The 12,974-nt window shown below is 37.1% G+C and overlaps 1 protein-coding gene across 8 annotated transcripts in view; it reads right to left on the reverse strand.

Annotated features, from left to right (window-relative positions):
• LOC131425756 (active breakpoint cluster region-related protein) overlaps positions 1 to 12,974 on the reverse strand; it is a 144,860-nt gene that overhangs the window by 69,746 nt on the left and 62,140 nt on the right. The gene's annotated exons all lie outside the window — the stretch shown is intronic.

A 12,974-nucleotide genomic window follows, 5' to 3' on the forward strand; every position in this document is an offset into this window, starting at 1 on the left:
CGCCAATTTGAGCCTCATGTAAAAACAGACTAACGATGGCGGCAGTCACGCAAGTTTCCTTTAATATTGACCACATGTTTTTGTTTCCATTATAGAGGCTTTAACCTTGTGGTCATTCGTCTCTCGATTAAAAAAAATCCGTCTTTGTGTGCGGGCTAGGGAATGGAACACAGGTTGGCTGCGTGAAAGACATTTTCCAAAAATCATAATTTGATTTGGGTTTGCGTTATGACGTTAAAACCATAACCAACTCAGGGGACCCAAGAAGATTTTTATGGTATATTTATATTTTTGAAATTATTCTTAAGAAGTAGACGTCAAATAGGATAAAATTTTTTGGAACAGCCTGCCGATGTACAGTCATTTTAAAACGTTTAGTTTAGTTTAAAGTCTTTTCAAAGTCTAAGAAAATGAATATTGTTAATTGTGATTCATTCAGGATCCTAATCGATAACATTGTAAGTAAACATTCAAAATCTGTTTCAATCCGCCTAGTGGTGTAACGCTGCCTTTCTCATGTCAAACAATGTTTACACTAATCACCTTATAATTCCGGAATCGGAAATCAGATACAGATGAAATTCAGAAGTTTTGTGAAGGATCATGAGACCATTCATTTGAATCCTAGTTTGTGAAAATCGATCACGTCATCTCTGAGAAAAATTATTAATAATATTTTGATTTTTATGCACATTCATTTTACCCCATAACTCCGAACCCGGAAGTCAGATCCAAACAAAATTCAGGAATTTTATATGGGACCATAAGAGCTTTCAGCTGAATCGAAGTTTGTAAAAATCGGTTCAGCCGTCTTTGAGAAAAGTTGGTGCATTTTACCCCATAATACCGAAACCGGAAGTCGGATCCAAATAATATTCCGGTTTTTGTATGGGACCACAAGACCTTTCATTTGAATCTAAGTTTGTGAAAATCGGTCCAGCCATCTCCGAGAAACAGACATTTTGCGTACTCGACGAACTGAATCGAATGGTATATGACACTCGGCCCTCCGGCCCTTGGTTCAAAGGTCGGTTTTCACAGTGATTATATAACCTTTCTATATGAGAAAGGCAAAAAACTTTTTCACAGGATCTCATTGCTACTCTTTTTTGAGAAAATACGTTCTTTGTAGCATCCAACAATGGATGAAGGTTGATTTGTTCACCAATCACGATTTCGTCTCTTGATTCATCATTCGGGTTAGCGATTCAATATGTAGGTTGCTGATCTTACAAGCTAGTTGTATGTTCGAGATATACCCTGAAAGAATTTTTAGTGTCAGTCAGCTATGCAATGGTTCTGTACGTTCTGAATCGGCTGCGAAGTATGTTGAAACAGAATGGTCAACTTTTAGAAACGGAATATAAAATAAAGACTTTGCTTTGCACTATTGTTGTCGGTAACATCATTGCCAGATTATTTTTATATGCTTTTGTCTTCTTCGGTGTGTTCTCATCGGTAGTTGTAGCAGACGCACTACGTTATTAGGTGAAGTTTTCTTGTTGATAAAAGCGTACCGTAGTGAAATGGTTGTTGAATTCCGGTCCGCGTAGCTGACCAGCGATTCACAAGGATACTTTGTGTCCAGGCGTAAGATAACGAAAGAAGGAACTCTCACAAATCCGAAATCGGATTGCGGAAACAAATGTTGACAACACCCTCCCTGACAAATATTACAAAAATAAAGTTTTACTATTAATTTTTACAGAATTAGTCCACTTTCCACTAAAAAATTCGCAATCAAGTCCTACAATGAAAAAAATCAATTAGAAATTTGAAGTCAATTTACGCCAGTTTGGATGTGGATGAAAATTGGTCCCAACATAATTCCCTAATCGTTCATACATTTTAAGAAGGGCGCATTCAAAGAAAAAAAAAAGTTTTTTAGACTAAAAATTGTTTTTCATTCAAACTGCATTTTTTCTAGTTTCTATTTATCGAAAACCTAACTAAACTGTAATGACCCAAGAATTCGATGGAACTCAATTTGTGAGCAGAATACTCTACCGCTATAGTTGTCCGACTTTTGCCAAAATTATCATTTTCACAAACTTAGATTCAAATTAAAGGTCTCTTGGTTCCATAGTCTACTATTGAATTTTATCCAGATCGACCTTCCGGTTCGGGAGGAACGGGGCAAAACAAACTACAGATTCGAACCAAGTTTAGAAATCTTTTTACGTTTTTGGCTTCACCGCTTAAAGTGGCGATATAAAATTTTTAACTCTCTTCACCCTGTAATTCCGCAACCAAAAGTTGTATCCGGATGAAATTTTAAAGCTTTCTATGCGACCATAAGGCCTTCGATTTGTGCCTAAGTGTGTGGAAATTGGTCACGCTATATCTGAGGAATATGAGTAGGTAATCAGCTTCGGTGTTGGTTTTCGTTTTGTTTATAGCGTGTACGAAATTGAACAATGCACGCTGTGTGTATCGTTTGTAAAGGCGTGTTGCGTTTTCTTCTTCCATTCCAGCACGTACCGGCGTCAAATCGTCATTTTATATGGCGGTATGAAAACTTTGACACTCATCGCCTTGTAATTTCGGAACCGGAAGTCGAATCCAAATGAAATTTCACAGTATTTGAGACAATGTGTTTCAATTTAAATCAAGATTTCGGAAAATCGACTCAAGTATCACTGAGAAATCGAAGTGAGTTCTATTTTTGGAATTATTCTTCATCACTTACGGTGCTTTCGGAACAGGAAATGGGGGAAGCCAGTACTGCCGAATTAAGTTTATATGCTCACAAACTAACAAGTTCTGCCAGCTAGAAGAATTTATCACTTAGTTTTATAGGATTTATACAGGGTGCCCCACGAAAAATAATAAAAAACGGTTTGATAGATTTCAATGATTATACATTTATTTGGAAGGTTGATTCATAAAATTTTTATGAAAAATAATTTCGTTCCCCCGCGGTTGACTTGGCAATACCAAATCCGATCCACCCAATTTATTACTACATTTTCAATTGTTTCTATCCCTATGTCATCAATAGCAACTTGAATCCCGTACTTGAGGTCTTCAATTGTTCCTGGATGGTTGGCGTAACATTTACCTTCAACCGCTCCCCAAATAGAAGAATCGAGCAGCGTCAAATCGCAGCTTCTCGAAGGCCAGTTTACATCACCATTTCTGCTGATTATTCGATTTTCAAAGATTGTTCGCAGAACATCGAATGTTTCGTTGGCTGTGTGGCGTTTTTCATGAAATAAATGTGTAATCATTGAAATTTTACCAAACCGTTATTTTTATTATTGTGTTTTTAAATTCGAAATTTTTTCGTGGGACACCCTGTACCAGTTTTTGTCATCGCTTGTGAAAAAACTCTAATGAAATTAAAGATTTTCCAGCTATCGCGCTTTAGTTCTGAAACTGGAAGTTTTGTTGTAGAAATTTTTCAATAACTTCAATACTTTTCGTTTGAGTCTAAGTGTGTGAAATTCGATTGAGTCATTTCCGAGAAAATTGAGCGCAAATTTTTTACTTATTTTCCACATATTACCCTATAACTCCGGTACCGGAAGTCGAATTCAAATAAAATAACAATAACAGGCTATGGGACCCTTAGACCTTTCATTTGAATCCAAATTTGTGAAAATCGGTTCAGTCATCTCTGAAAATGGTGAGTGTTTATTTTTGTTACATACTTACACACACATGCATTTTCTCAGTTCGTTGAGCTGAATCGAATGGTATATAACATTCAATCCTCGGCCTCGGATGAAAAGTCGTTTTTCACAGTGAGTGTATAGCCTTTCTCTATGAGAAAAATTAATACAATTTGTAGGTTGTGTTGCCGGTCAAAAGAACCGTTTTCAGCCATACCGATTCCCAGTTCCAGGTTCCCGGAAATAGTGGCCAAAAATCAAAAACAGAACTCTCTACATTTTTTTTTAAACGGCTTAGTAGATTTCCACAAATTTATACTCAAATGAAAAGTTTTTTGGTCTTATAGACGGCTATTGACTTTTGTTCAAATGCGACTTCCGGTGCCGGAACGACAAGGTGCAGTGTGTTCAAAATTTATACCGTCATGTAGAATGACAATGCAAAAGAAAACGAAGAATTCCTATGAGCTTTGCTCAGGCTCAAACACACTCAAAGAAATTTTTCGTAGAAATCCCTTGGTAATATTTATGAAAATATGAGTTACATGAGAAAGGCATCATTACGCCACTAGATAGATTAAGCACGTTCTTAGTGTAGAGCTCGATTAAGGTTTTCTGAATTTTTTCCAAGATTCATCTAATATTGTAAAAAATGCTAGTAGAACACTTTTTTGTAGGATTTGTCAATTTTAGACTACACTGAGGTCATTTTGTACGCGGTTTTTTTACGCGGATCTCCGAAGTAACGTGGTTCTTTTTTAGGAAGATTTCCGGTTTTCTTATTTTGCCTTAGAAATACATGAAACGTCGAGATCTGGTATTATTCCGAATTTTTTTTTGAGTCAACTCAGACAAATTTTTTTGATTTTTTTTCGAAAAAAAAATTTTTTTTTAGATTACATCAGATCTCGACGTTTTATGAATTTCTTTGGCATTTGGCATCAAAAAAATTTTTGATTTTGCAGATCTCTCATTTTTTTCTAAGTCCCGAAGGTCGATTTTTTTCACATTTTTTTCTAAGATTACACCAGATCTGGACATTTCATGCATTTCTAATACATTTGGCATAAAACAAAAATTTCTCCAGTTTGGTGGCTTTTTTCGACGCGGATTTCCGAAGATACGCGGTCTGAATTTCTCTAAGCTCCAAAGTAGTTTTTTGTTCTCAGAAAAAAAAAATTTTTTTCTCGTGTTTACACCAGATCCAGATGGTCGTTTCATGCATTTTTTAAACATTTGGCATGAAATGTTTTTTTTCAGTTTTGGGTTTTTTTTCTACGCGGATTTCCAAAGTAACGCGGTCGCGAAGTCGTTTTTTTTAAGATTACTAAACTTTTTATGCATTTCCTGGCATACAAAAATAGCATAAAAAAATGTTTAGTCATGCGATTTTTTTCTACGTGGATTTCTGAAGTTACGTGGACTCAAATTCTTTAAGGTGCCCGTGGACAGAAGCCAAGGAAAATAAATGTAAAAGTATTGGTGAAACAATACTTTTTCATTAAGTAATAGTATTTGTGAGTAGAGAGGAATGAAATAATATTATTTGTGTGCTGAAAGGAATACAGTTGCCAGAATAAAATGTGAACATTGAAACTATTCAAATAACCTAGCAGAACAGAGTGGACATATCTCATCTTCATGCTCATTCTGGAGTTAACAAATTGCAACCATGAGAATATAATGATTGTGCCAAAGAAGATAGTTTACTGTTTGCCTTCGCTTGGTTCTTGGCATTTTTCTTACATTACAAAGTGAAAAGGAAGCTGTTACATTGATGAATGAAGTGTAGTAGCACGAAATCAGAACAAACTCTGCTGCAATGGCTTTTTATGTTAATTTTAACTTTTGAATATGAAGCTCCCATATTCAAAAAATACTAACCAACAAATTCTACATTTTCCATTTTGTCGACAACATATCCTTTTCGGATAGGAAAGCAACCTCACCCAGAGAAAAGTCAAGTGGCACTTGACAAGAGAGCTTGATGACAAATCGGCTATTTGCTCTGAATAGATTTATCATGCAAATTTGAATATATAATTTCATCTATTGACGAAAATATTTTAAAACTTGTATGTATTGATACCAAATTATTGGATCCAGTACAGTTTCTAAATTCCGTGGTATTGTTTTGAACCGTCACTTCTGGCAGTTCTTCCACTGTTTGAACTGATGAGTCCCGCACATACTCACTACCCAAAACACACTCCATCAACGTATTCCATATATTTTTCTATTGATTTTCGCGAATGAGCGCTGCTTTCCTCTTCTTAGATGGACGAGGCATTTTGAAAAGATTGCAATACTTGAACTGCGTGTTTATTTTTTGCATTCCATAGCGACCGTAAATAAGACAACAGGGTTGCGGATAACTTGGAGGGGAAGCAATGTTTGAAATGGAAATAGGGGAAATGCTATCGTTTTTTTCTAAATATTGAAATTTTAGATGATGGCGTACGAAAGTAGTTTTGATCCGTAATTTTAACTATATCAATGTGCGACTAATTGAAAACAATGCAATTTTTAGTGCATTGCAAGGTTTTTTTTCTCTAATTATGTATGACATCACTGCCAATATAAAAGGGTGGTGTTACCAATACTAAAGCAGGCCGGCAAATTTTCAATACCAGAACTGTGAGTTATTCAAAGGTTTTGTAATAAAATGTTTAGAGCAGATGATAAGTTCACCAGTGAAGAACAACTCAGAAGTGTTTCATAAAGCTTACTTATGTCATAGAGCTATAAACAGCAGTTCTTGAGGTGAGTGAAAAATAATAACATTCTAAGAAGAAATCTTTTAATGAAAGTCCGAAAAAGTTTTGCACAAATCATTCTTCAGAGTTGATAGTTTATCGTAAACATAAATCAATACGATGAGTGATTATGTCACCAAATTGCAGTAGCAATTCTACGCAACACGCCCTACGCGTAGAAAAAATGTGTTTCATGGTTTGTTTACATCTAGAGCATGGTTTGTTTACATCTACACCATATCTCAACGTTTTATACATTCCTAAGACATTTCGTATAAAACAAAATTTTCGATTTCAAAGTTCCAAAGTCGATTTTCGATAATTTTTTTTTGAGATTACACCAGATCTGGACGTTTCATGCGTTTCTGAGATATTTGACATAAAAAATCTTCAGTTTTGCAATTTTTTATGTGGATTTTAGAAGTTACGCGTTTTTTTGTGCGGTTTTCATTTACGCGGTTCATATCACCCGCTTAAAAAAGACCTCAGTGCATAGTCATTTCGAATAAAAAAGGCTAAACAAACATTGGCCTTTTTCAAAAAGCAGCCTAGACCAATTTGGGAAAACGAAGTTTGAAAGTGGCTTTTTGTGACAAAGTCTACATGTTGTCCAAAAACTTAACTTCATCACCAAACCGGAATAAGCAAAATAAAGCAAAGATCAATATATTCGGAAAAAACAAAGCGGAATATTTTCTGCTGGAATTGTAAAATTTTAGACTACACTACTGTTTTATTTCATCAAAATTGCTCTGATTTCTTATGTTCAGATTATAAGTGAGTCAATTTTTACTACTTGCTAAAGATATTTCCAAACGCATGGGGCAAGAAGTATGTTGTAACGTTTCGAGCAACCACGATTAAATTCATGTTGAAAATAACTAGAGCACTACGACTGCCAACATAACTTATTTTGAAGGATCTGCCCCGAGCTCTCATCTTTGTACTGGTTGCTATTAATAACAAAGTGCCAAACCGAAACACATGCATCATGATTTACTAACCTCGATTTCCAGTGAACTAAACTAAAGTCAGCTACGCACTGACGAATTCAGTGGAAAAGCGAAAACTTCCAATAACTATAGTACTACCACTCATAAGTTCATAAGCCAGCGAAGATGATGTTGCTCATGCGAAGCGACATAATAAAAAAAAAATAATAATAACAATAATAATATAAGTAAACTCATTATAAATAAACCCCTCTCAGCAAGTCACCGTACCGAACCGAAGAAGCGACAAGACAATAAACAATCGGATTCAATCAGATGCTCGGCCGATGGGGATTTTTTCACTCTCACGCATCCGATGTCCGGGGAAAACCTGTGGGGGGGAGGTACAGGAGAGAGGATGGATGAAATTTTCTACCGAATCCAAGAATCAATTGCCATTGGCTTTGGCAAATGATGTGATGTCATGGCGGCCACTTCTGTTCAGTGGGGAAGGAGCGTTAGAAAACAGAACACATTCCCGAACATTGTCCGGGCGGGCTACAATCCACCGAAGCACTAAAAAACACGTAACATTCTAGCGTGGGGGAATAGTAATGAGGAAAAAATAGAAAATATGACGTATGAGTCGCAACAGTCGAAAAATACCCCATGCTGGTTGTTGTTTAGTTCCAATTGAGTGAAACAATCGCTAATTTTATTTTACTGCCGTTGGTCTGCTTGAAATGCATGGGACGGGAAGTAGTTCGAATGGTTCGTTTTTTTGTGTTGTGTCGGTCAAATGTATTTATATTGATTTACAACGACGAACGTGACATGAGTTCGACTGAAAGATGTCGAGAAGTGTTGCCCCCATTAAACTTCAAAAAGATGAGATGAAGTTTGTTCTTTTCATTCGAATCTAGCACAGTCGAATAGAAACAAGAAACGGAGTCCATTCACATCAACGAGTATAATATCTGTTTGAGTAAACTTTGTACCTTTACAATATCTACACACCCATCATTAGGGCAGAAAGTTTCCGCCTTACCGCTGTTCCGAGTTCCTGCTACTCTCGAGCGGTGAAGAAGTACCCACGTGAACTACCGCGACCTCGTTTCCTTAGGTTTTCCTGTCTGTGTTGTTAGTTTTCCCAACTTGAGTAAGGAAAACTTTTCAACTCGGCGGTCCCGGTTCTCCAAGTGGAGCGCTGCGCCCTGCATACAAACATACATTAAATCAAACAGAACTCGTACCCCGGATGATGGCCCGCACACACCAGCGAGCAACGGCTAAAGTGTCATTAGGCATGGTACATTAATACTTGTATCAACAAGAAGCTGGCTTGTTGGGGCTCTGCTCGGAGCACTCGGGCTGAAAAACTGTGTGGCCCGCTGGTGGTAGAGAAACATACCGGCTGCTCATTCCGCGAAGTACAGGAAGTGATTCACTTGCGTACGATGCGAAGTTGTTTGCTATCATGAGAAAACTTTGTCAAGCAACTGCCTGTTGATCACCGGATTCTATACCCGGAGAATCTTCCAATGTAATTCATTTTTTTAGTTTCAATCGATAGGTTAAGGGACTATTCACACATATCCGGTCCGGTTCAGTGCCGGCACGACACCGTGCACGGATATTATTTCATTCGTTTTCTATGCGCGCATTCACACCTATCCGTCACCGTGCCGTTTCAGTGCAGCTCACCGTCAGTGTAGAGTCCGTCCGGCAAACTCAAATTCGTCGTCACCGATATTTTTTATTTTCACTGAAGTCGGTATGTCATTGCATTTGCTGTGCCGGAACGGAAACAGCACGGAAACGGAACGGAAGGGTTCCGATAAAAAAAGAACACTGACGGCGCACTGAAGGCACTTTCACTGAACCGTCACGGAACTGAAATGTGTGAATAGTCCTTAAACGAATCATACTTTCCAAAGTTGACTGACTCATCATCGTTCAACAGAAAACGAAACAATAACAAAACAATTAAAAAAACCCCCACCAATCGACGGCTCTCATTCATCGCTCCTAATTGTAAATAAACAACCTTAAGCTTCGGCACCTTTTCATTGGCTCTTTTCTTTCGAAACTGAAACAATGCTAGACATTTGTATTCTGCCGTATAACCGCGGTCTGTCAGATTAATCATCGGGGCTGACCCATACGGTAACCGAAAATTTTGCTTTGTGCTTTTTTTCGGTGCTATTCCTGCTATTCACGCTATTCATAACAATTCATTATCCCGATTGGTTTCCTACGAAAGTGATCAACACTTCCGGAAATATTTAGGTATATCGATCACAGTGCAACACGGACATTGGTAGAGACGTAACTGGATGACGTGAATACGATTTAAACTGACACACTTCCTTAACGTTTCTGAATATTCAAAATCGTTGTTATTAGTGCAAGCCAGTTGTCGTATGTTCGAGCCCTGACCTGGAAGGATGCATGCAATGATTATGTACGCTATGAATCGGCTGCGAAGTCTGTTGAAACAGAAGGGCCAAATTCCACACAACACTATGTAATGCCGAAACTTTGCTGGACAGATTAAAATTTGGAACAGAACAAATTTGCTGTTAGTTCAATCTAAGATGCAGTTTTTATTTAATTAATTGTGCATTATTAGTCATATTAATACTATTTACAGCCACTTAATTAGGCTGCATGAAGAAACTACGAACTTTTGCATTTACTCCTGCCATTAGGGTCTGTGCAACCAACTTAGCAGCTTTTGTGCAAAATTTTCGAAATATTTCTATAGTCTTAGCTTGCGGTTTATGTTGAGAGAGTTCTCTCTTCATGATGCCCAATACCGCGAGATAGGTCGCAACTGCGGTCAGTTAAGTGCCCAAGTAACAATCTTTGTTACACTAGCTTGTTTGTGACTAGTTTGCAACCAGATATTTGAGTGATTGTTACTAACATCTAACCACTTGCATGACTCAAAAAGTGCAGTTTCTATTAGTTGTTAAGTCGGCTAAAAATAAGTTGTCGTTACGTTGTAATGCCATACTGAAATAACTTATCTTGCCATAACTGGAAAATAACTTGTTTTCAAGTAAACTAGTTGAAACTCAGTCACCATCGACATTATAAACATTGAATGAATCCATTATACTTTTCTATCATCAATAAAAAAGCAGAAGAGTACTTGATAGAATCACAAACTTGATGGAAGGTACAAATTTCACAACGATTTTAAAACTGTCGAGCGGAATTCAATTGTACTTAACTGTTTTTTATGCGCCTTCAATCAAAATCTGTTTATAAAGATATAAAAAATAAACAACAAAATAATCCTATGTTCAGAATGCTCAAAATTATTCCAAGTAGAGTGATTTATCATCATTTTAAATTCAGATATCATGAGAAATATAAAATTATCACAATCGATGTTCAATCCCTATATTATTTTTTTTCGTGTTTATGACAGTGCATAGAACAAAAATACTATTCTGCCTTTCACTATTGTCGGCAAAAAGTAGTTTTGAAAAAAGTAATATCCTGGTTTTATTTACGTTTCATACACTTCTTGAGACTCCATATTGTGTTCGCCATATTCAAGCCAACAAAAGTTTTTTTGTTTGCATTTTCGTTTTCATAACGTTGGGAAAACCTACCGGTAACTATCTGAATCAATGAAGAAATTATATGTTATAATCTTATAATATCTATGTTATTGCTATATCAATTCACAGTAACGATTCACATACATATACGCTAACGTATTTATAATGGTTTCGCAACGGATAATAAACCTTTTTTCAACTAGTAGCTAAAATCATAGCTGTGATAAAAGATATGTTAGAATCAAGTAACGATAACTTACAAATGATAGTTAGTTCAATGTTTGCGTTATAACGAAACACTGCTGTCACCTTGTTTTAACCAGTATAACAAAAAAAAAAAATGTTCGTGCTCTTGTTGCAACACAGTTGGGTTAAGTGGTATTAAAACTAGTTACGGGTTGCTACTATTGAAGTCAAATAAACTTATTTTCAACTAGTAGCTAGAAGCATTGTTGTGATTAAAGATATGTTTGGATTAAGTAACGATAACTTATAAATTATATTTAATTCAATATGACACAAAGATGTTATGACTGGAAACCTAAACAACTATTTCGTAACTAGTTATGTTATGATGAAACATTGCTGTCACCATGTTTTAACCAGTATAACATAAAAAACTTATTCGTGCCCTTGCTGCAACATAGTTTTGACTTTGTCGTATCAGAACTAGTTGCGGATTGCTACGTGGGTGAATTCATCTCTTTCGGTACAACATGGACTCCTTTCGTTTTATACCATTTCAATATATCTTTGGCGTAGTGTAAAGATGCCAAAGCAGGCCAGAATAGCGAGGGAGCGTCATGGCTGTGTGCGAATGATAACAATCGCTTCTTTCGGCATTCTTCATGATATATATTTTCTTGTTTACCGTTCCGGTAGTGATGAAGCGTGTGTTTGCTCCACTACAGCTGCATATTGTCTACCGAACCAAATATTTTTTTGAGAAACTTGCCCTTTTTCTTCGTCCTGAAGTGCTCCTCTTCGCTGTTGCGTTGCATATCAGTATAAAAAGAAATTACAGAAAGCTGCTCAGAGTCTTCCAGCACATAAGTCACATCGTTCATTATCACGCAGAAAAATTTCGTCAAATATTCGCGATTCAACTTGCGAGCCCGGGATTTATGCGTCACACTCTGTTTATCGACTTTGAACGACTTCATACTTTTCCGGTGCTTGAAAGTAGGCACGAAAAATGAAGACGATTTTTTTTGCCCACAGTAAGTACCGGAAGATCTGGTCTCTTCTGTAATATTTGGTTCAACTTCGCGTCTTTCTGGATGAACAAGATCTTTTTAAGTACTGAACTATGTTCATATAAAGTTAAGGAAGCACCCCTCTCAAAGTTTGAAGGCAAGTCGAAACCTAACTAATAAGTAACTAATGAGCAACAAATTATCCACTGGGTTTCGACTTGTATCAGGTGTACAACTTTGCTTCCGCCGTTTTTTTTCCAAAATTAAAAGCTTTATTGCGAAAAAGTGCTTACAGATGTATTATTCAAAGTATTGTGCGTCGCTAGCGACAACTTTCTCCCATCTTTCCGGCAATTTCCGGATCCCGGCTCGAAAAATGGAGTCCTCTTTTGACGCTGTCCATGAAGCAATCCATTTTTCCAACTCTTCGAAGGATTGAAAATGTTGATCTGCCAGGCCGTGTGCCATCGAACGGAATAGGTGGAAGTCAGAAAGGGCGACATCCGGGAAATACGGCGGGTGGGCCAAGACTTTCCATTTCAGCGTTTCCAGGTACTTTTTGACCACTTTTGCGACTCCTCTTCGCTGTTGCGTTGCATATCAGTATAAAAAGAAATTACAGAAAGCTGCTCAGAGTCTTCCAGCACATAAGTCACATCGTCCATTATCACGCAGAAAAATTTCGTCAAATATTCGCGATTCAACTTGCGAGCCTGGGATTTATGCGTGTTGGAGACCGAGTATTTGTCATGTCGCTCTTGATATTGTGGCTGCTTTTCTTTTAGCGCGCGACTAAGGCGCATCAGTTACGTTCGGCAGCGATCTTCTGTGGTGGTTTTACCCGGTTTTGAGAGCTCGTAGTATATCACACCGAGCTGATCCTACCAAATACAAATCATAA

This window comes from Malaya genurostris, chromosome 1 (genome assembly GCF_030247185.1).
Source record: "Malaya genurostris strain Urasoe2022 chromosome 1, Malgen_1.1, whole genome shotgun sequence".
In the NCBI taxonomy this organism is placed as follows: domain Eukaryota; kingdom Metazoa; phylum Arthropoda; class Insecta; order Diptera; family Culicidae; genus Malaya; species Malaya genurostris.